General features: G+C 47.4%; 1 protein-coding gene across 1 annotated transcript in view; it reads right to left on the bottom strand.

Moving 5' to 3' along the window:
- The window catches only part of LOC311529767 (cathepsin G-like), a 45,583-nt gene that overhangs the window by 19,285 nt on the left and 1,040 nt on the right, over positions 1 to 25,258 (bottom strand). The window lies entirely within an intron of this gene.

The raw sequence follows: 25,258 nt of genomic DNA, 5'->3' as shown, positions 1-25,258 counted from the left end.
TTGTGTCAATGGAGTGGTATGCCCGTTCAGTCAGTCCTGGGGTGGCTGAGAGCATCGGTGTGTAGCTAGTGCACAGCTCCTTGATCTGCTGTTGCTGCATACGCCCAAGGGTCATGGAGAGGTTCACTTCTTCCATGCCACCAGCACTTTTCCCTTTGTAGTAGACACCTTCAGGCCACTCAGTGTCATCTCTTCCCTGGGCTGTAAACTGACAAACCTTTAATTCTCTGGAATAAAAGGGCTTTAGAGAATTAATATGGTACACCTTAGGCTTTCGGTTGGAGGTGGGGAATGCTATGAGATAATTAACAGCTCCCAGGCACTCCTGGACCGTGAATGGCCCTTCCCACGATGCTTCCATTTTATGGGCCTGGAGCGCCTTTAAGGCCATGACCTGGTCCCCTACTTTGAAGGAACGCTCTCTGGCATGTTTATCATACCAGGCTTTTTGCTCTTTTTGAGCATCCTGTAGGTTTTCTTTAGCAAGGGCTGGAGAGGTTTGGAGGGTGTTTTGTAGGTTGGTTACAAAGTCCAGAATGTTAGTTCCTGGAGAAGGGTGTAAATCCCTCCCATTGCTGCTTCACCAACTGTAATGACCCCTTAACCTCATGGCCATATACAAGTTCAAATGGAGAAAACCCTAAACTGGGATGGGGTACAGCTCTGTGGGCAAAGAGCAACTGCTGCAACACTAGGTCCCAGTCATTGGAGTGCTCATTTACGAATTTACGTACCATGGCCCCCAAAGTCCCATTAAATTTCTCCACCGGGCCATTTGTTTGATGATGGTAAGGGGTGGCAATCAAGTGATTCACCCCATGAGCTTCCCAAAGGCTTTCCATAGTTCCTGCCAGGAAATTGGTTCCTGCATCTGTGAGGATGTCGAAGGGCCAACCTACCCTGGCAAAAATGTCTGCTAGTGCCTGGCACACACTTTTAGCTCTGGTGTTGCTTAGAGCTACTGCTTCCGGCCATCGGGTGGCAAAATCCATGAAAGTCAGGATGTACTGCTTTCCTCTGGGTGTCTTTTTCAGAAAAGGACCCAGAATATCCACAGCTACTCTCTGAAATGGAATTTCAATGATGGGGAGTGGCTGGAGAGGGGCTTTGACCTGGTCTTGGGGTCTTCCCACTCTTTGGCATACCTCACAAAACTGGACATAGGTAGAAACATCCTTGCCTATTCCCTCCCAGTGGAATGACTCCCCCAAACGGTCTTTGGTCCTGTTCACCCCAGCATGGCCACTAGGATGATTGTGGGCTAAGCTCAAGAGCTTGACCCAGTACTTAGTTGGAACTACCAACTGTCTCTGAGGATGCCAGTCTTCCTGGTGTCCACCAGAAAGAGTTTCCTTGTATAAAAGTCCTCTTTATACAACAAACCTGGATCGATTAGAAGAGCTGAGAGGCGGTGGGTTGCTCTGTGCCGCTGTCCAAGCTCTCTGGAGGCTTTCATCTGCTTCCTGTTCGCTCTGGAACTGTTCTCTTGATGCTGGAGACATCAGTTCCTCATTGGATTGTGGACCTATGCTTGGTCCCTCTGGAAGAGATGCAGGGGAGGGGGCTGTTTCTGTTGACTGTGAACCGCTCTCCGCTGGGACACTATGTTGGGGTTCAGGCTCTGGCTGAGCCTCTTGTGTAGGGTTATGGGCTGCTGCCAGTTCAGGTTCGGTGGGGCCCTCTGGTGTTGAGGTTGCAAGTACTGGATTCAGTGCTGGCAATGGGTCTGGTGTTGGTTGTTCGGCTGGTTCCGGTTCTGGGATTGGTTCCGTCTGGGTCTCTGGGACTGGATCCACTACTGCTGTTGCAGACATTGGCCTGGGGTCCGGGTCCATCACCTCTGACCGGGTCCTGGTAGAAGTTTCTGGAACAGAGCTAGGTGTCATGGTTTGTCTAGCCTGGCTGTGGGTGACCATTCCCACTGTCTTGGCTAGCTTCACACTATTGGCCAAGTCTTCTCCCAACAGCATGGGGATGGGATAATCAACATAGATTGCAAAAGTCCACGTTTCTGACTAGCTCTGGTACTGGACAGGCAACTTGGCTGTAGGCAAATCGAAAGAGTTTGACTTGAGGGGTTGAATCATTACTTGGATCTCTGGGTTGATTAAACTGGGGTCCACTACGGAAGCATGGATAGCTGACACTTGTGCTCCGGTGTCCCTCCACGTGGTGACCTTCTTCCTTCCCACACTCACAGTTTCCCTCCACTCCAATGGTATCTGGGCCTGAGGATCTCTGGTGTGATTCAGGTGCAATGGACTGTAATCTGTTGGGGTTCTTGGGGCAGTTGGCCCTTACATGCCCCGGCTTGTTACATTTAAAATATCGTCCATCTGACAGGTCACTGGGGCAAGGTGGGTTGCTGGAGAATGGTGTGGCGGGACGATAAGGTGGCTGGAGGGTTCCTTGGGGGGTAGGTGGGTCCTTGGGCAGCCCCCGGTAGTAGGGTGTGGTCTGGGGTTGTCCCTTCTGGTATCTGCTCCAACTGCGACCAGTTTTTTTCCTTTTCTGCCACCTCCACCCATTTGGCTCCAATCTCCCCCTCCTCGACTACAGTTTTGGGCTTCCCATCTAGGATGTATCTTTCTATTTCCTCAGGAACACCCTCTGAGAACTGCTCCATTTGCATTAGGAAGGGCAAATCTTCTGGAGATTCAACACTTGCTCCTGATATCCAGGCATCCCAATGTTTCACAATGTGGTAGGCATGTCGGGGAAATGACACGTCTGGTTTCTACCTTAGGGCTCTTAACCGCTGACGGGAATGCTTGGGTGTTAGCCCAATTCTGACTCTCGCCTTGGTTTTAAACAGTTCATACTCGTTCATGTGTTCCTTAGGCATTTCAGCCACCACCTCAGCTAAGGGTCCACCGAGCTGCGGCCTCAGCTCTACCATATATTGGTCTGTAGAGATGCCGTACCCAAGGCAGGTTCCCTCCCCACTGTGTTTGTTACATGGCTGGAGACAGAGTCTGTTGAACAGGAATTGCCCTGAATACAGAGACGGAAACACCGTGAAGGTGGGAAGGTTTCTATCATGTCGATGCTGAGCTGTTTGTAGAGCCGGAGAAGTGATGGCTAGAGGGGACCATCAGACCATCTCCTCTTCCCCCTGACCCCATACAGTGGGGGCCAGAGCACCCAGCCCAGGAGATCTGAATGACGTTTTCTGGGAATTTCTCACTCAAATCCCTTCGGTGGCTGGGCCAGCGTCGGGCTTGGAGGCTTTGCTATCAAGGGCTGGGCTGGATTCTCCATCCCTGGCAATGTGTGACTCAAGCCGGGATGTTTCTCTAACAGCCCTACTCTAGTTTGAGCCGAGATTAGCTCAGGGCCGTCCTCGGACTGGGGCTACCCAGGGGTCAGATGGGACTAGCTCTGTGGCCCCTTCTGGACTCATAATGGGGGGAGCGACACCCAGGGTGTTGGAGCGCAACTCTGGGTATCTCTCTCATGCCTCTGGATCAGACAAATCTGACCTCTAGACAGACAGGGATCAGCAGTACGGCGCCACCTGGTCCTGGGGAGTGCTGGCCACCACTGCCCCTGTTACCAGACAAAGCGAGCCAGATGGAGGGGAGTGTGGAGATACATATATCGATTCTGTCTGTATCCGCTCCACAGCCCTCGACTTAGGGTGGATGTAATTCTAGCCCTATAGGTGTTGCAGCCCCACAGCCTGTAACCAGAGACCTGCCCTGCCCTGCCGGACCCAACACCTGCCCCAGACAACATAGGTCAGGAGGGAATTCAGCACTGGAGACATTTGTATCAGGACTGTACTGATTCCAGAGGATACAAGACGGGAACTGAAATGATCAAGCTGTGTGGTGCAGGGGCTGGGGGGCCGTGGTGCCTGGGACTGCCATACGGAGCTGCTGGGAGTTGTGGGGAAACAGTGTGGTCTAGTAGCCAGACCCCAGGCTTGCACCTCAGGACGACAGGGTTCTGTTCCCATTTCTGCTGCTGGGTGACCTTAGGCAAGTCACAGCCCCTGTCTTTCCTCAGTTTAGCCAGCTGGGGAAAATTATTTTGACCACCCTTTGTAAAGCACTTTGAGATCTCCCAGAAGGAAGAGCTAGGGGCCTAGATCCTCACAGGTATTCAGGCTCCTGCTGATTTCAATGGGCGTTAGGCACCCAAACACCTCTGAGGATCCAGGCCTAGATGGTCTCATTTAGCTCTAATTTTGTTGGTGGCTCAACCCAGCTTCCCTGCATCCTGCCCACTGCCCCCACTGTGATGTCCAATCAACAGGCCAGTGATGGAAAAGGGAGAGTTAATTGTTCAAACAAGACTGTTTTAAGTTTTTAAAATGGATTTTTTCCCCTCTAGTGCCATCGGTTTTACAAACAAGTGTCCATTTTCTATATCTTCCAAATAGATTAGATATAAAAATAATCAACATCTGTAGGGGGCTTATAGAATTCAACTGAGAAAATTCTACCCTTGCTGAAGAATCCCCTAGGTTGATGTAAAACCCTGTACACAGGGGGGAATTCTGATGACTCAGGAGAAAAGGTTGTCACTGAATATTGTTCTGGGGTAATGGGGCATTTGGATCAGAAAAGTCACAACACAAACAGAGAGACCGGGGACAGAAGCGAGGCAGATGCAAATTAAAAAGCCAGGCAGGCACAACCTGTAAGTACAGGAATATGACCCTGAGAGACAGCTAAGAGAGGAACCCTTTTTGGCAAAGAGTCTTGGCACGAGAGGCAGGACGGGAACAGTGAACAGAGGAGTTGTCCACTGCTGTTTGATTCTGACTTTGGATATTCCTTGTAAATAAACCATATTGCATCAGAGTAAATACCAGACCCTAGCATCAATTTCTGCTCCCTACCAGAATACCCGCACAGCCCCAAATGTTGACTAGCCACTTGGGGTGACAATAAAATATTACAAAATTTCAAACATCAAAAGGACATTTCTACCCTCAAAAGGATTTCAGGACTGAGCCATCCGTAGCATTTCTCTAACAGTAGAAAAAAATACTCTAATGTAAACCATATCAGGAGTTCCACACAGGCATGGAGCCCAGTTTGGCCAAACTGGCCCTTTAAAGCGGGGTGTCTCCTTTAACTCAGCTTCTGCAGAGTTTTGTTGATCCAGGAGTTGAATTTGGAGATTCTCGTGTATACACTGGGGGGTCACCCATCTCGATCTCCATTGGAGATGATGTCCTGGACCACCCCATCGCACACCAGGGGCCCACTGGAATCACCCTGCCAATAAGGAGAATAACATCAGTGACTGACATTTCCCAGCCCGGCCTGTCCTCCGAAGATTTCAGATTGCATGTGGGACAAGTGCTCTCTACAGCTAAAGGCCCAGCCCTTGCCGCCAAACAGAACCAGCCTGAAAATGGGTGGGCAAAGAGAGAAATCTAGAGCTGGGCAGGATGATGTACCTGTGGAAAAGGCAGTTTCCACAACACTGAAATTTTCCATACAAATACTTTGATATTCCTGAGAATTTTCCATTTTTGCATCACGAAAATTGAAATTTAACATTTCATTTTGAGCCAGTTCCACCCAAATCAGAATATTCCATAGTTAGTCATCAGTTCAACAAAATGTTAAACTGCTTTTTCCTACTCATGCATTGGCTTATGGATGTTGTAGTTCCGGTCTGCATTCTCTCCTAAGGGCTTGGCTCCATGGAGGACTTCATCTCCCATAATGCAATTCGGATTCGCTTCTGACTGAGCTCTTTGGGTCATCATGGGAATCACATCACTCAGTGCATTGTAGGAGACGTAGTCCAGGCAAGGGCTACCTAAGGGAAAATAGAGGCCTGAACTACAGTTCCCAGAAGGCAATGCACCTATAAGGAACTGCAGCTTAATGTTGAACTGGCTTGAAATGAAGCATTTTGCATGAGCTCAGCAAACCAAAATCCTAGAATCATAGAAATGTTGGGCTGACAGGGACCTGGAGAAGTCATCTAATCCAGTCTCCTGCACCGAGGCCAGAGCAAATAAACCTAGATCATCCCTGACAGCTATTTGCCCAACCTGGTCTTGAACACCTCCTGTGATGGGAATTCCACAATCTCCAAAGTTAACCTGTTCCAAAGCTTAACTATCCTTAGAGTTAGAAAGCTTTTCATAATATAGAACCTTAATCTTTCTTGCTTCAGGTTAAGCCCATTCTTCATTTCCTCCCTTCAGTGGACATGGAGAACATTTAGTCACTGTGCTCTTTATAATAGCCCTTAATATATTTGATGATGGTTATCATGTTCCCCCTTCAGCCTCATCTTCCCTAGCCCAATTCTTTCAGCCTTTCCTCCTAGATAAGGTTTTCTAAATCTCTGGCCATTTTTTTTGTCCTTGTTTCTCTCCTCTGGACTCTCTTCAGTTTGTGCACACGGAAGGAAATGTTTCAGTCTGTTCACGTCTCAGCACGTTTCATCTTGATAAAAAAAGGCGCAATGAAACATTTTGACATTTCTGAGTCAAACCTGCTTTTGGAATTTCCGTTCTGCCAAAAAATGTTGAAATCTCAACTTTTCTTCAGAAACAAACATTGAAATATTGCCATTTCCTGTGAGATGGAAACCCTGATTCTCCCTCAGCTCCAATGCCAACCTGGCCCTACGGACATCAGTGGCAAAGCTCCCATCCACGTCTATGGGGCCAGGATTTCACCCAGGGTCCTGTCTGTTGGGTGGCCTCAGGGTTGAGTTCACCAGTAGACCCTCCAGTGATGGTGAAGAGTGAAGATGGCTAGAACATGTGGGGGGATGGGGAGGGGGTTCCCCTTTTTCATCAAAACTTTTACTGGAACATTCTGCTAAACAATCAAACACCAACAATGTCTAATCATGATGCATCATGGGAGTTTTATTTCAGGTGCCTCATGCCATTATGGGAACACAGGACTTCGCGTTGATCTACGAGAGGCCCCACCCAGGTAAAAGTTTATCCCAACCTGCAACAATAGCATTGGCCCATCTCCTCCCTGGGAGCTGGACCCCCCTGGTTTCAAATGAAAGGGGTTGGGGAGGCTACATCTCCCAGGTAGCTCTGGCCTTCTTGGCCTTAAGACATTTGCCACCGCAACCCATAGTTGGCCAGTGCGAAACCTTTAGGACAGCACTGGGAGATCAAGGGAAGAATAGATCCCCTGGAGTTTAGTTGGCAGGCCCCCGCCTCTGTCAGTGATGGGGAAAGATCATGCTTTGGAAAGCCACATGGCAAGAGCTGTGCAGCGTCTGGAGCTCAACACAACTGGGCTTCCTGTTTCCAATATTTGGTGCCTCAGCTGCTGGAAGCCTTTCCCCTTTGGGGGAGCAGGCTCTATTATGGCTGCAAGCCAGAGGACTGGCTGGCTCAGGGGTGGGGAATGAGACATGGGGTCTTTCTCCTGGAGGGCAGCTTGCTGCTGCTGTCACTGTTCCAAGGGATTTTTTTGCACTTCCCCAGCTGTTCCTTACATGGGTGGTGGCTAACACTCAGTGGCATCGGTGCCGGGTGAGACAATACGCCCTGATCCCCTGTAACACTCTGTACCCCTGTGTTCACCCCTTTAGAGGACAGTGATAAATTGTGTACAATGTGTGCCTTGTGAGATATCATTTGCAAAGTCTCTCTCACCACATATTTCTGCAATCTTACTGGCTCAATTTCCTTCAATCCCTCCTCCAGTCCAGTGCTGCTTCCTTTGTACTTCTGGTGTTATGAATTGCCATGGTTAGAGACAAAGGGAGAGATCATTTGTGGCGTCTGTCCTCCCTTCTTATAGTTCTTTCTCTTCTTCAAGAATCATCTCTAGCTGAGGTTCAGAAGACAGAACGTCTGTGTGGACGGGAACCCTGAGCTCTTTCATTGTCAAAATGTAGCTTTTTCGCCCCTGTCCTTTTTCCTGTGCAAGAATGACTACTTAACCAAGTGATGGTCTTTTTGATTTTGTTGACACCTGGCTGAGGTGTCATGTCTCAGTAACACCATACAGTATAATCTTATAACTTTACATGCTGTTGTAGGAATAGAGTCTGAGACATAAGCCCTTGTATCAGAGGCCTGGTGTGAGGCCTGAGGCCTGAATTAAAGTAGTGGTCAAGCTTTGTTGGTATAAAGCAAAGAAGCAAAGTGAGCAGAAGTCAGGCTCTGCCTGCATGCAAGCTCACAGAACCTGGCAAGAACAGGGCTGACATTGCAGAAACACACATTCCTGAGAAGTGCTAGGCACAGGACACTCACACAAACCCATTCCAGAAAGGTGACACTAGAATACCCTGATACCAAGTATGGTACAAACACACCCCGAAGATAACGAGGACTTACTGACACTTCCTAGAGACAAGGTCAGGATTACAGTGTGATACATAGAGGTGTTTGAATCAAACCAATATGTACAAGGTAATGGGCTGTAACAGACCACATCAGAGGGCAGTCACTAATCATATCAGAGGGACAATATGTAACTTGTTTGTATTGATGTATAAAATGAAGCCTAAAAGGAGTGTCTCTGTCTGGCCAACGGGTGAACGGAAAGCCCCGCTGTTCACTGAGCTGGTCCATTGCAATTGGCATACATGTGTCAGTGTACCTTTAACCATTGAGCCAGGGCATTAGGACCATGGTTCGTTGACAATAAATCTGACCAAGTTCCTTCACTACTCACGAGTCTGCAGTTACTGTTTGATCAAGGTCTGCTCTGCCAGCTGTCTGCACAGAGCTGGGACAGCACCCAGAGAGAACACACATGGAGCCAAACATCTGACCACGCTGGTGACCCCGACCATGGATCTGGTAAGTAGGTGAGCTGCCCTCTGTAGGAATCATGATCGAACATGGCAGAAAACTATATGTTAGGGAATCCCCTTCGCCTCTCCCTGCAAATCCCCACAGAGTTTAATAAGGTCTGGATGTGCTGGGTTGCTAGCCAAGGAGGTCCATATGAAATTTTAAAAATATAGTGGGGAAGAAACATGGAATGAAATCTGTAAGACTAGGGCACAAACTGTAGCCTTGCAATGTAGACAATTGCAAACTATAACCATGGCTGTTAAATGGTTAAGAGAACATGGCATGAACTTGGCTGGGTAAGTAACAGAAACAGGGAGAGTTAAAAGAAGCAGGGGAAGCTACAGAGCCCTGGAACACTCCCGCTCCCCCAGCAAGGCGGCAAGCGGTCCGGAGACATTATACCTTATAGCAAGCATGGGAACAGAATAAACCACTGGAAACAGCTGAAAAGAATCTGCAAAAAAGAGATGTGCCATCCTCTGTTATACATATTGGTAGTCGATGGCAGGCTTCAGGTAACTACCCTGTGCCTGAAGAATGGGGACAGAAATGGAAGAAGGTGGCCCTAGCAAAATTAAGAAATGAAACGGCGGCCGGTAGTGCAACCAGCACTATATGGCAAAAGGCAGGTTCAGGTAAAACAGAAACCTAGACTGGTCCCTGTCAGAGCAGGAGAAGTAAGTGCACAGGAGGGAGAAGTAGCAAACGATACTTTCATGGGATTGGTAATCCAATGAAGGGAAAACATGAAAGTGCACAGCTCACACTGGTACAGAGGAGCTGCAACGCGATTGCAGGGGAGTGGATAAAGAATTTCAAAGTGAAAAACTGGAAGTGAGCACACCTCGAAGTGATGCATTAACAGAAGGAGTTGCCCCCAAACAGTTAACTGCAGCAAAAAAAAGGGCACTCCTGCAATCCCTTTGGGCATGCACACAAAAGCAACATGCACTGGGGAAACTAATTCAGGTTTTACAAGAGCAGGTAATGTCTCCTCTCAGAGCCAGGGTAAAAACCAGGGGTGAGGGTTCCCAACTGCTTCAACCCACAGAGCCACACTCTTCACTCAGAGCTAAAAATATAACCTTCTTTCTCAAATATTTTTACATTCCAGTTAAGTTTTCCTTTATATCCTTTGTCAGTTTGCTAAACTTGCTGCTCCTGCCTGTACTTTAAGATATCCTGATACAGTTAAACTCTCTTGGCTCAGATCTCCCTATATTCCTCGGTTGTTCTTCTCCCATGTTTTCCTTTGCCTCTCCTCACTTCTGCTCTTTCTCTTTGTTTTAAAAGTTAAAAGTTAATTGTTTTTTTACAGAAACCTCCAAAAGATAAAGCAACTGAAAACCAAACAAACAGAGAAAACAAGGCAAAAACTTTAATAAATCCAGTAAATTAATTATTTTAACTCTTCAGGAATGCAACAGCTGGAATTACTCCCAGGGGTCTGGAAGATATGGTTGCCGAGCAACAGAAACGCAGACTCTGCTTCTAATCCTAACCACTGGATTATTTGGAACATGGGTTTTCCTTTTTTCCATATAGCAGAGTTTTAAAATAAAGTTAATATAAAGTAATGGAAACTGCCTTACTTTATTAAATTAATACAACAAAGTTGGCAAATCATTTAATATGATTTTTGTATCAATTTTTATCTTTTTAAAATAAAAAGAAGTAATAGTTTGCTTATTTAAATGTTTAACCCCTTTGTTTACCCGTAAGTTTTTTTTAAAATGCATTGATGTAATGCCTTCTTTTGTGTAGTTATAAATAGAATTCTGGCACTGTTTGTTTTTAATTGTTTGTCCTGTATGTCATGTATTCGCAAAAAGAAAAGGAGGACTTGTGGCACCTTAGAGACTAACCAATTTATTTGAGCATAAGCTTTCTGATGCTCAAATAAATTGGTTAGTCTCTAAGGTGCCACAAGTCCTCCTTTTCTTTTTGCAAATACAGACGAACACGGCTGCTACTCTGAAATATGTCCTGTATGTTGTCCTGCTTTGATTTTTATTTTGTTGCAACAGACACAGGTAACTAACCGCTTTCATGTTCTCTCCACAGGTATCGTTGCGGAGAGTGGACCAGATGATATGTCTGGGGCGAGAAAGCAGAAGGAGACTCCGCTGGTTGGAAGGCATGAGATGCTATGTCCTGAGGTTGGGAGTTCCACGACCACCACTCCCAAGAGGAGAAGGCGGGTGGTGGTGGTCGGGGACTCTCTCCTCCGGGGGACTGAGTCATCTATCTGCCGCCCTGACCGGGAAAACCGAGAAGTCTGCTGCTTGCCAGGGGCTAAGATTCGCGATGTGACGGAGAGACTGCCGAGACTCATCAAGCCCTCGGATCGCTACCCCTTCCTGCTTCTCCACGTGGGCACCAATGATACTGCCAAGAATGACCTTGAGCGGATCACTGCGGACTATGTGGCTCTAGGAAGAAGGATAAAGGAGTTGGAGGCGCAAGTGGTGTTCTCGTCCATCCTCCCTGTGGAAGGAAAAGGCCTAGGTAGGGAGCGTCGAATCGTGGAAGTCAACGAATGGCTACGCAGGTGGTGTCGGAGAGAAGGCTTTGGTTTCTTTGACCATGGGATGGTGTTCCATGAAGGAGGAGTGCTGGGCAGAGATGGGCTCCATCTTACGAAGAGAGGGAAGAGCATCTTTGCCAGCAGGCTGGCTAACCTAGTGAGGAGGGCTTTAAACTAGGTTCACCGGGGGAAGGAGACCAAAGCCCTGAGGTAAGTGGGAAAGCGGGATACCGGGAGGAAGCACAGGCAGGAATGTCTGTGAGGGGAGGGCTCCTGCCTCATACTGGGAATGAGGGGCGATCAACAGGTTATCTCAAGTGCTTATATACAAATGCACAAAGCCTTGGAAACAAGCAGGGAGAACTGGAGGTCCTGGTGATGTCAAGGAACTATGACGTGATCGGAATAACAGAGACTTGGTGGGATAACTCACATGACTGGAGTACTGTCATGGATGGTTATAAACTGTTCAGGAAGGACAGGCAGGGCAGAAAAGGTGGGGGAGTAGCACTGTATGTAAGGGAGCAGTATGACTGCTCAGAGCTCCGGTACGAAACTGCAGAAAAACCTGAGTGTCTCTGGGTTAAGTTTAGAAGTGTGTGCAACAAGAGTGATGTAGTGGTGGGAGTCTGCTATAGATCACCGGACCAGGGGGATGAGGTAGATGAGGCTTTCTTCCGGCAGCTCACGGAAGCTACTAGATCGCATGCCCTGATTCTCATGGGTGACTTTAATTTTCCTGATATCTGCTGGGACAGCAATACAGCGGCGCATAGACAATCCAGGAAGTTTCTGGAAAGCGTAGGGGACAATTTCCTGGCGCAAGTGCTAGAGGAGCCAACTAGGGGGGGCGCTTTTCTTGACCTGCTGCTCACAAACTGGGTAGAATTAGTGGGGGGAGCAAAAGTGGATGGGAATATGGGAGGCAGTGACCATGAGTTGGTTGAGTTCAGGATCCTGACGCAGGGAAGAAAGGTAAGCAGCAGGATACGGACCCTGGACTTCAGGAAAGCAGACTTCGACTCCCTCAGGGAACGGATGGCCAGGATCCCCTGGGGGACTAACTTGAAGGGGAAAGGAGTCCAGGAGAGCTGGCTGTATTTCAAGGAATCCCTGTTGAGGTTACAGGGACAAACCATCCTGATGAGTCAAAAGAATAGTAAATATGGCAGGCGACCAGCTTGGCTTAATGGTGAAATCCTAGCGGATCTTAAACATAAAAAAGAAGCTTACAAGAAGTGGAAGGTTGGACATATGACCAGGGAAGAGTATAAAAATATTGCTCGGGCATGTAGGAATGAAATCAGGAGGGCCAAATCGCACCTGGAGCTGCAGCTAGCCAGAGATGTCAAGAGTAACAAGAAGGGTTTCTTCAGGTATGTTGGCAACAAGAAGAAAGCCAAGGAATGTGTGGGCCCCTTACTGAATGAGGGAGGCAACCTAGTGACAGAGGATGTGGAAAAAGCTAATGTACTCAATGCTTTTTTGCCTCTGTCTTCACTAACAAGGTCAGCTCCCAGACTGCTGCGCTGGGCATCACAACATGGGGAATAGATGGCCAGCCCTCTGTGGAGAAAGAGGTGGTTAGGGACTATTTAGAAAAGCTGGACGTGCACAAGTCCATGGGGCCGGACGAGTTGCATCCGAGAGTGCTGAAGGAATTGGCGGCTGTGATTGCAGAGCCATTGGCCATTATCTTTGAAAACTCGTGGCGAACCGGGGAAGTCCCGGATGACTGGAAAAAGGCTAATGTAGTGCCAATCTTTAAAAAAGGGAAGAAGGAGGATCCTGGGAACTACAGGCCAGTCAGCCTCACTTCAGTCCCTGGAAAAATCATGGAGCAGGTCCTCAAAGAATCAATCCTGAAGCACTTGCATGAGAGGAAAGTGATCAGGAACAGCCAGCATGGATTCACCAAGGGAAGGTCATGCCTGACTAATCTAATTGCCTTTTATGATGAGATTACTGGTTCTGTGGATGAAGGGAAAGCAGTGGATGTACTGTTTCTTGACTTTAGCAAAGCTTTTGACACGGTCTCCCACAGTATTCTTGTCAGCAAGTTAAGGAAGTATGGGCTGGATGAATGTACTACAAGGTGGGTAGAAAGCTGGCTAGATTGTCGGGCTCAACGGGTAGTGATCAATGGCTCCATATCTAGTTGGCAGCCGGTATCAAGTGGAGTACCCCAAGGGTCGGTCCTGGGGCCGGTTTTGTTCAATATCTTCATAAATGATCTGGAGGATGGTGTGGATTGCACTCTCAGCAAATTTGCAGATGATACTAAACTGGGAGGAGTGGTAGATACGCTGGAGGGGAGGGATAGGATACAGAAAGACCTAGACAAATTGGAGGATTGGGCCAAAAGAAATCTGATGAGGTTTAATAAGGATAAGTGCAGGGTCCTGCACTTAGGACGGAAGAACCCAATGCACAGCTACAGACTAGGGACCGAATGGCTAGGCAGCAGTTCTGCGGAAAAGGACCTAGGGGTGACAGTGGACGAGAAGCTGGATATGAGTCAGCAGTGTGCCCTTGTTGCCAAGAAGGCCAATGGCATTTTGGGATGTATAAGTAGGGGCATAGCGAGCAGATCGAGGGACGTGATCATTCCCCTCTATTCGACATTGGTGAGGCCTCATCTGGAGTACTGTGTCCAGTTTTGGGCCCCACACTTCAAGAAGGATGTGGATAAATTGGAGAGAGTCCAGTGAAGGGCAACAAAAATGATTAGGGGACTGGAACACATGAGTTATGAGGAGAGGCTGAGGGAGCTGGGCTTGTTTAGCCTGCAGAAGAGAAGAATGAGGGGGGATTTGATAGCTGCTTTCAACTACCTGAAAGGGGGTTCCAAAGAGGATGGCTCTAGACTGTTCTCAATGGTAGCAGATGACAGAACGAGGAGTAATGGTCTCAAGTTGCAGTGGGGGAGGTTTAGATTGGATATTAGGAAAAACTTTTTCACTAAGAGGGTGGTGAAACACTGGAATGCGTTACCTAGGGAGGTGGTAGAATCTCCTTCCTTAGAGGTTTTTAAGGTCAGGCTTGACAAAGCCCTGGCTGGGATGATTTAACTGGGAATTGGTCCTGCTTCGAGCAGGGGGTTGGACTAGATGACCTTCTGGGGTCCCTTCCAACCCTGATATTCTATGATTCTATGATTCTATGAAAAGTCAATTTTATGCCTTTTTAATATACGTAGTACTGCACTATTTTAATATTATGGTTGGTGTAACCATCATAATATTAATACCAATTTTGGGGGGAAGTTCAAACAAGTCTTAGTAAAAATATGTGAACATATGTTTCTGCCTCAATAAATAATGCAATTGCAAACAAAAAGAATTCTCTTTTACTAATTACCATTTTGGGTTTTTTAATTTTTTATTCAAAGAAAAAAATGTAAGGGGAAACCAACATTAAGGTAAAGGTAATATTAACAAAATGTCAGTGACTTGTTTGGATTTTTATTAACTTGTTTATACCTTTATTAAGTATTAGATATATAATTATAAGAATGTCATAGCAAAAATGTTTAAAGATCATTTAAGCATAAAGCGAACAAAACAATTTCAACAGGTTTCCACACCTTTCCAACAGGTTTCCACTTTTGCCTCCCAAACGCAACAAAGTGTCACAAAAATGTAGTCCCTCAAAGTGTTTGCACAGACTTGCATTTAAAGTTTACTTTGGTTTGAATTTACACACTTTTCTTTTATGTTATGTTAAAGGGAAGCAGTGGAATTGGTATCACAAGCAAATGGACTCTAAAAAGCTTGGTAAACCTTACATTACGAATGCCTTTTCTAAAACAGAGTGCTCAGCAGGGGAAAGCAATACACCTCCTTATAGGCAATGCTGCGAGTTCTTCACAGCGGTCACAGAAGTCACAGATTCTGTGACACTCCAGGACCTCCGTGGCTGCTGCAGTGGCCGGTGCAGTTGGACGGGGGCTGCCTGAGCAGCTCGGGCAGCCTATGGGCCAGCCGCACCAGCTGGCTGGGGCAGTCTCGGACCCGCCACCCCCGCACAGCAGCAGCACTTTGGGTGTGGGATGAGGTCAGGGCTGGGGGTTGGGGCATGGGAGGGGGTGAGGGTTCTGGGTGGCGCTTACCTTGGGGGGCTCCCTGGAAGCGATGACATGTCCCTCCCTCAGCTCCTAGCTCCGCCCGCCACCTCCGCCCACAGGCATCGCCCCTGCAGCTCCCATTTCCGCAGTTCCCTGCCAATCGGAGTTGTGGAGCTGGCGCTTGGGGGTGGAGGCAGCATGTAAACCTAGGACCTGAGGGAGGGACATGATTCTGGGGAGCCGGGTAGAGAGCCTGCCAGATCCACCAATCTCCTACCCAGCACCAGCGGGGGTCCCAGGCCATGTGCTGTCACCCACCCCAGCACCAGTGGGGGTCCCAGGTTGCTTCCCCTAAGCATCTACAGCACCCTTGGGCCACCCCCTTGAGCACCCATGGCCTCCCTCACCCCTCTCAGCACCCATGGCACCCCTGGGCCGCCCCCCTGAGCACTCATGGCGCCCCCCAGGTCGCCCTCCACGAGCACCCCGGGCTGCCTCCCGCCCCCGAGATAAAGTCGGGGTATATAGTTCAAGTCACAGACAGATCACGGGCCATGAATTTTTGTTTACTGCCCGTGACCTGTCCATGACTTTTACTAAAAATATCCATGATTAAAACATAGCCTTATTTATACGACATAGTCAGCATCTATTTTACCAATTAAGCACTATATTTAGTATAAAATATTAGTAATGCAGCTCAGGTAAAAGTGAACGTCTACACAACAATTGCTGAAGGAGAACTGGAGTTATGAAAGACTTGGTCCCCACTACATTGTAAACCCACTACGTTAGTCTGCGTATTAAATTTGGGTTACTGAACACAAGAAGAAATGTAAAACAAACAAACAACTTTATTATATTAACTAACTTAAGCTATTTCAGATTGCATCCCACAGACCACAGGCATCAGAAGATAGCCGTACACTGTGAAGAAACTCCCAAGAATCAAGAACAAAAAATGAAGTGCTTTATGAATAACAGACTGGTCAACCACACCTCAGTCTCCCATATATGGACAATTAAGCGGGCAGTCAGCTAGAAACCACTGTCAGTTCATTTGAATTTGGCTACTGTGTGAAAGCAACCATATCATTGCTGTATTCCTGGGTCACTGCTGTATTGTTTCTGTACAACGTATACAAAGTGCATAAGGAAAGTGTTTCACCAACTCACAGGTGAAAATCAACAAATGAATGGCAGCAAACAACATGAAGGCAAGGGAAAAAAAAAACAAATCAGTAAGGAAATTAAATTACACAGTAACTACCAATCAGGTAGACAAAATCCTTGTTAGTACCAGTCCCGATTTGGGATCAGTGACTCTGCATCCGAACTGAGGCACATGTTATTCAATAAACATCTTGTTCAGTGTCTGGGTACCCATATTAAATCCTGACACAGCAAGATTTGTTAAATTGGTTACTGTCCATTCCGTAGGTTATCTGGAAGACAGCAGCCATCAGAAACAACTGGATTTATGTCAACTACTGGTGTATCAGAGAGCAATGCAACCAATGGAACAGAGAAGCTCGCCGTTCCTGTTTCCTGCCCAGCAAATCCTACCACAGGGTAACAACCAGCAATAAGGGTAACCTATAATATGGATGGACAATACTGTGTAGTAACTAATTACAAAATATTTATATATAAAGGCCTCATTTATAATGTCACTACTCCTAATTTCTTCTACTTCTCATACACATAGCACTGTAATAATGCCTATCCTAGTATTGCAAAACACTCAGCTTACAAGGAATAATAATAATACGGGTGGTAACTGTAATTGCCCTAATAGGAATGTGTTGCTTTTCATGGCACCAAAGTAAAAGGGCCAGACCACACAACACTGGAAAAGGATTCCTATGCTTGGATATAAGGTGCTGTCATGTGTACATATACAGACTACACATATATACCCATATACACTGCAAATATGAATACCATATCCATATTACCCATATATATTAATTATCTGGGAGTGCCCCCAAGGCTCAGTCACAAAACTACATTCCTCAAAGTCCCAGGCCTAACATTCCCACCATAAGGGACTAGACGCAATTGGAAAATAAAATCTGTCTATCAGTCATAAGAGGAAATGTGCAGACCAAGGGACAGATGGGCATGAGTGTATGAATGGTAAAGTAAGGTAACCACATAACAGTGTTGTCAAGGTTCCTTCCCCACTCTGAACTCTAGGGTACAGATGTGGGGACCTGCATGAAAACCTCCTAAGCTTACTTTCACCAGCTTAGGTTAAAACTTCCCCAAGGTACAAATTAATTTTATCCTTTGTCCCTGGATCTCCACTGCCACCACCAAACTCTAACTGGGTTTACTGGGAAACGTAGTTTGGACACGTCTTTCCCCCCAAAATCCTCCCAACCCTTGCACCCCACTTCCTGGGGAAGGTTTGGTAAAAATCCTCACCAATTTGCATAGGTGACCACAGACCCAAACCCTTGGATCTGAGAACAATGAAAAAGCATTCAGTTTTCTTACAAGAAGACTTTTAATAGAAGTAAAGAAATCCCCTCTGTAAAATCAGGATGGTAGATACCTTACAGGGTAATTAGATTCAAAACATAGAGAATCCCTCTAGGCAAAACCTTAACTTACAAAAAAGACACACAGACAGGAATAGTCATTCTATTCAGCACAGTTCCTTTCTCAGCCATTTAAAGAAATCATAATCTAACACATACCTAACTAGATTACTTACTAAAAGTTCTAAGACTCCATTCCTGTTCTATCCCCGGCAAAAGTAGCATACAGACAGACACAGACCCTTTGTTTCTCTCCCTCCTCCCAGCTTTTGAAAGTATCTTGTCTCCTCATTGGTCATTTTGGTCAGGTGCCAGCGAGGTTATCCTAGCTTCTTAACCCTTTACAGGTGAGAGGATTTTTCCTCTGGCCAGGAGGGATTTTAAAGGGGTTTACCCTTCCCTTTATATTTATGACAAGTGTTTAGCCCAATTGGTCATCTTCAGTCCATGCATTATGCTATTCTGGGAAAATGGGTAAATATCTTCGCCATGAAAAGGTCAAGAAATTGGGGGGAATGTCGTGGGAAGAGAGCCTGAGACATAAGCCCTTTTATCAGAGGCCTGGTGTGAGGCCTGAGGCCTGAATTAAAGTAGTGGTCAAGCCTGGCTGACATAAATATACCTGTTATTATAGGTATAACAGAGACCTGGTGGAATAGTAGTCATGACTGGGCTACAGGTATTGAAGGGTATGTGCTGTTTAGGAAAGACCGAAATAAAGGTAAAGGTGGTGGAGTAGCACTGTATATCAATGATGAGATAGAATGTAAAGAAATAAGAAGCGATGAAATGGATATGACTGAGTATCCAGCACACAGAACAGACACACACAGCCAAACATCTGACCACACATGCCACACATATTTCACCAGAACCGTATGATCAGCATATTATGAGCTTTCACGGCGTACTTTGTATGAAATTTATCATAGACCTGTAAAAGGGGTGAACATAGGGGTACAGACTGTCAAAGGCCCTTAGTTACCACCCACTGAGTCCCCATCCCTGAGACTCCTCCATTCACCCCAAAGACCCAGGGGATCCCGATCCCAGTCTTACTCACCAGCCGAAGACACGGGAGCAAGAGAAAGGCTATGGGGAGCAGGAGCAAGATCTGGGTCTGCATGTTTAATGTCAGGGCAGGGATGGTGTATCTGCTTGCGGGGGCGGGGGAAGAGAGGAAACTTCAGGGTCACCCACACAGTCATCCAAATGCAGGATGAGTACCTAGCAGCTGGTTGTCCTGAAAAGCTGGCTGGGTACTGCATGGCTGGGTCTGTGCACAGCTGGCTGGATGGTGCATCACTGGGTGGAGAAGATCTTGGTGGGGACGTGTCTAGCGGGATCCAGGGCTGCTGTAGGTGCTAGCACATGTTTGGGCAGCTGGGCATATCTGGAGGTCTTACTTGTTAGGGGGCTTATTCCTTCACCCCTTTACTTCCCTGGTCCTTCTCGCACGAACAGAGAGCAACAATACCCAAAGTCCGAAGGTGCAAACAATTCGATGTTTATTGGGGTGAACTTCCAGCGAACATGAATCCAGTTTCCTTCCTTAGTGTCCTCCTTCCCAGCTCTGACACCACAGAGCCTCACACCTGTGTCCCTGTTCCCATTCCTGCCCTTAGCCAAACATGATTCCAACTTCCTTACCCCCATTCCCTGTTCCCATTCCCCCCCACACACACACACCCACTCAGTTCCTGATTGACTGCAGACTATATAGTAAAACTTGCGTTCTGCTTAGCTATACCTTAACCAATCATTTTCCTGAAATTGAACTAACCAATCCTAACATATTGTAACATGATTATGTCACCAATTATATCCCACCACCTTAATTAGTTTACACCCAGCAAAATTAATTATACAGCAGACAGGAACAGACAGAGATTATACAGACAAACAATAGGGAATTGGGAACTATAATGACAAAACAATACAGAAGTGAGGATTTCACATCCCAGCTATTGCTAAGTGAGTTCTTGCCAGACAGGATGCTATCAAACTAAGTTTCCTTTTACATCTTCTAGGCACTTCCCTTTCTCTGGAGGTGACAGGCATTATCAGGACAGGTCCTGGGGCCGGTTTTGTTAAATATCTTCATAAATGATCTGAAGGATGCTGTGGATTGCACCCTCAGCAAGTTTGCAGATGACACTAAACTGGGAGGAGAGGTAGATACACTGGAGGGTAGGGATAGGATACAGAGGGACCTAGACAAATTGGAGGATTGGGCCAAAAGAAATCTGATGAGGTTCAACAAGGACAAGTGCAGAGTCCTGTACTTAGGATGGAAGAATCCCATGTCCCGCTACAGACTAGGGACCGAATGGCTCGGCAGCAGTTCTGCAGAAAAGGACCTAGGGGTTACAGTGGATGAGAAGCTGGATATGAGTCAACAGTGTGCCCTTGTTGCCAAGAAGGCCAACGGCATTTTGGGATGTATAAGTAGGGGCATTGCCAGCAGATCGAGGGACATGATCGTTCCCCTCTATTCGACACTGGTGAAGCCTCATCTGGAGTAGTGTGTCCAGTTTTGGGCCCCACACTACAAGAAGGATGTGGAAAAATTGGAAAGAGTCCAGCGGAGGGCAACAAAAATGATTAGGGGACTGGAACACATGACTTATGAGGAGCGGCTGAGGGAACTGGGGATGTTTAGTCTGCAGAAGAGAAGAATGAGGGGGGATTTGATAGCTGCTTTCAACTACCTGAAAGGGGGTTCCAAAGAGGATGGCTCTAGACTGTTCTCAGTGGTAGCAGATGACAGAACAAGGAGGAATGGTCTCAAGTTGCAGTGGGGGAGATTTAGGTTGGATATTAGGAAAATCTTTTTCAGTATGAGGGTGGTGAAACACTGGAATTCATTACCTAGGGAGGTGGTGGAATCTCCTTCCTTAGAAGTTTTTAAGGTCAGGCTTGACAAAGCCCTGGCGGGGATGATTTAATTGGGGATTGATCCTGCTTTGAGCAGGGGGTTGGACTAGATGACCTCCTGAGGTCCCTTCCAACCCTGATATTCTATGGTTCTATGATTCTATGATTCTATGACAGGATTGTATCCTAACAGCCCAATAGCACCTTCTTTCAATGTGACTAGTTTGGAATGTGAGGATGTGACCGTTCGCTTCCCAGCTTATGGCTGCCTTTGTTGCTTAGCCAAAGGCCTTAGCCTAAGAACAGGGCCTCAGACTGTCACAGTAAGAGAAGGACCTTACACTGGCAGACAGTGATTTTGATTCTTTCTTTTATATCTCTAACTAGCCAAGTGATAAGAATACACCTAAATTCTTAAAGTACAGGCCTTTGCAGACAGGCCTGAATATCTATATCCTAACATTACTCACCTCGCCACATCCTTACCCAGCAACCTACCAATGTCTCTGTGGTGGGGGCAATAGTTGACACTGACTGATCTCGGTGGTGGGGAACGTGGCCCTTTCATCTTTCTCACGGTGGCCCAGCCATGAGCAGGGTTTGGCTGGATAGACCAGCTGTTGGCCCCGATCACAGCGACAGTGGCGGGAGAGTTTCTTGATGACATGTCTACGTTACAATCTTACGTCAAACTAAGTTAGGTTGATTTACAGCCGCTGCAGTAATTACTGCACAGCTGAGGCCTAAACTACCTTCTTTCTGTCTGTGGTCTGTGTCCTCACCAGGAGTGTTCCCACTGATTGAAGAGGGGCAGTGTGAGGAACTGAAAGCTAGGAATGTCAGCTCCACACAGCTTCCCTCTGGGACCCTAGCTGCTCCCTCATCTTCTCGCATTCATTCCTGCTCCCAGCTGGCAGCAGGATGAAAGCCTTCTCATCTCTGGTGGGGAGATCCACTCCCGTAGTCTGGTCGGCTACCGTGCTCCCAGCGGGAAATGAAAGCAGCGGAGCCGGGAACCTCGGTGCAGCCAGGCTCCCTGCCGTAGCCAGAAGACCGGACCTTGTGGGGGAAGGGCAGCAGGGCTTCCAGTGGGGAGCAGGGAGCCCAGATAGCACAGCAAGCTGGGAGCCTAGGTGAAAGCCTGGCTTGGAGCGGAAACCTGGAAGCAACCCTGCTGGGATGAAGAGAGCTGGGAGCCAGGCTTTCTTGTCAATTTCATGGTTCTAGTGGGGCCATGAAATTGACAAGACAGGCAACAGTCAATATAAGAAACCGGTATCTACACAGACACTCTGTCACCCTAACTACACTGAAATAAGTCCCGTGCCTCTGGTTGAGGTGGAGTTATGATGTTGGTGGGACAAGGCTGCAGTGTGTGCACTGACATAAGCAGCCCATCCGCAGCTTCCTTTCATTGACCTAACTGTAGTGCAGACCACGCAGACTCCCAGTGAGCCTGTGATCACGTGAAGAGGACGTGGCAGCCTCTGCAATACCCTACTGCTGGGAGCTATGTCTGTGCAGCACCAAAGGAAATGACATAGCAGAGCCAGGGATAGAACCCAGGAGTCCTGACCCCCAACCCCCTGTGACCCAGATTCTCCCTATTGATGGTTCATGAGTGGCTGGGGGATCATTCATGAGTCTCAGTTGGGTGTGTCCCTGCCTGTGGATGGCTGTGTAAGTGCAGGGCCTGCCAGAGGCTTGTAGCCTGACATCAGCATCACAGGTTGAGAGGCAGCCCAGGCTGGTGGGTTTGGAGGGCTCAGTGGTCCCACAGTCCAGGTTGCACGCCAGGGACCCCATCACATCCACCCAAATACAGGCAGGACTATGTGTCATCATCTAGAACCATTCCAGAGCCACTCTAAATCCACTGGAGATCATGCAGATATGGGAATACCCAATTACCTCTATTTAAATTCATTCTAGATTCAATACAGTTGATGCTAGTCTTTTCTAGACCTATACACATCCATATAAGTACATGTGCATCAATTCTAGATCCAACCAGATCCATAGACGTCTATTCTAGTTTCCTTTAGAGCCCATACATCCATTCTAGACCCATTTCCCCAACCCTGCCAGTTCTCAGCCCACATAACCTGGCTCCAAGTCCTTTTGAGATGTTGGCTGAGAGCACCCAGGAATGGCCCCTGGGGGAGGCAGGCTGCAGGAATGGCTGGACCAGTGATGCTCCTGGCTCTGTGTTTGTGAATCTCTGTAGGCAGACGGCACCTCCCCAACATATCAGGGACCCCTTGGACAGGGGATATGGCTGAGCCCCCTTTGTGGGGTGATAGACCCAATGAGGCAGCAGAAACAGAGGAGGCAACTGGCTCTAACAATGTACCTGGTGGTCAGAGGCACTCTGGGCATAATGTACGCTATCCATGAGGGCTGGTATCGGAGTGATCAGACCCACCCCTTGTCTATTTCCCATATGGGGAGGATCTGGGTGTGTTGTTTCACCTGGAGTCTGATACTGATCAAATGCTGTCTGTGCTGTGGTCCCCAGGGTGCAACCTGGACTGTGGGTCCGCTGAACTGCCTCTCACACTGTGATGCTGATGTTTAGCGGCAAACCTCTGGCAGGCACTGCACTTACACAGCCATCCACAGGCAGAGACACACCCAATGGAGTTAATGAATGATCCCCCAGCCACTCATGAACCATCAATAGGGAGGCTCCAGCCAATTCCACCCAGCTGCCAAGCCTGGCACCCCAGAATTGTACCATCTTACACTGGTCAGAAGCCTGACCAATGTAAGTTCATTGCCTAGTTCACCACTTCTTCATAGGAAAGTGGACATGCACCAGCTATTTTAACACAAGCTGAGATTTCCCAAGCACTTTAGAAAAACTCACTGGTAAGATTAAAACATTAAAATAAGTTTATTAACTACAGAAAGATAGTTTTTAAGTGATAATAAGTAGCAAGCATAGAGATCAAAGTTGGTTCCTTAAGAAATAAAAATAAATGTGCAGTCTAAGTTCTACTAATTAAACAGGATTTGACTCAAGCAATGTCTTACCCTGACAGACGGTACCAGAAGGTTACAGATCCTCAATACACAGACTGGGACTCTTTTCCAGCCTAGGACCACCCTTTCCCATTTCAAAGTCTTTGTTTTCCAGACATCTTTCCCAGTTTTGAGATAGGGTAGGGAGGGGAGAGAAGCCAAGTGATGATGTTACTTCCCCTCTTTTACACTTTCTTTCCAGCTTGCTGGATAGGTCTATGCTGCGATGTGGGTTGGTCAGCCCCCATGGCATATGTGCCTTCTCAGAGAGGCCTCTGTGATAGTGGATTGTGTGTTGATGAGCCATTAACGCCATCTGGCGAGGGATGGCTACCCCTTTGTTGTAACCAAAAGGTTGATCGTTCCCAACATCACAACATATTTCAGTAACTCATACAGCAGTACTTCATAACTTCACATACAATGATAGCACATACAATCCAACAGGATATTAATGTTCAACAGATCTAGACTTTCAAAATGATACCTCACCAGGAATGCTTTGTACAAAACATATCATAATTATACATTAGTGATGAATAGGTGAGTTCCAGGGTGCTACTTTGAGATAGAGAGTGTCACACCTCCCCCCTTAGTTTACTGCAAGAGTGTTAGTCACTGACTAATGCAGAGTCACTGGGCCCAAGGTCCTCTTTAGGTTTTGACCATACAAGTCCCAAGTGTTGTTAAACATTGTTGTGTTACCCACATGAGCTCTTGCAAAGTTCTGTGTACCTTTTAACACTTTTAACACAGGTCTAGTAAGCTAAAAGTTAACTAAAGTTAAATGCCGACAAGACCAGGGCCGGCACAGGCTGCGAGCTAAGGCCCTTGGTGAGCTGGGCCCAGTCACATCCCACAGGTGTGAATCCAGCCAATGCAGCATTCTCCATCCCAGCCCAAAGGACGTGGCCACCTCCTAAGAGCGGGGACTGAGTCCTGGAGAACTGGAGCTCCACAAAGGATCTAGGAGGGATTATAGTGAACAAGCAATGCCATGAGCTCCCCATGCAATGCCAGGGCAAAACCGGCCAGAGCTTGGACTGTAAAAAACAGGGACAAAGGAGCAGAGAGGGGATTTTGCCTCTCCATGCAGCATTGGTGAGACTGATACTGCCCCACAGCAGGGGACAGACAGGCTCAGGGGGGAGGGGGTGTGGAATGGACATGGGGGAAGCTCCGATCCAGCCCCACGGAAGGGGTCTGGATGGCTCAGGGGGTGCAGAATGGGATGTGGGGTATTTTCCTTTTGGGGCATCTCTGTGCTGCTGTCACTGTTCCAAGCACCAAGTTCTGACCTTCCCCAGCTCGCCTGTTTCCATGGGCTGTGGGTAACACTGATCGGTATCGGTGCTGGGTGAGAAAACACACCCCTGTCCCCCTGTGTGTGAGATAGAGGCCAGTGGCTCAGATCAACCTGATACTAGTGTCCCATCCCAGACATTGTGTACGTGACA

This window comes from Lepidochelys olivacea (assembly GCF_965140295.1).
Source record: "Lepidochelys olivacea isolate rLepOli2 genome assembly, chromosome: 13".
Classification (NCBI taxonomy): domain Eukaryota; kingdom Metazoa; phylum Chordata; order Testudines; family Cheloniidae; genus Lepidochelys; species Lepidochelys olivacea.
Note: the sequence above shows the minus strand (reverse complement) of the source record. Positions and strands in the feature narration are given on the sequence as shown.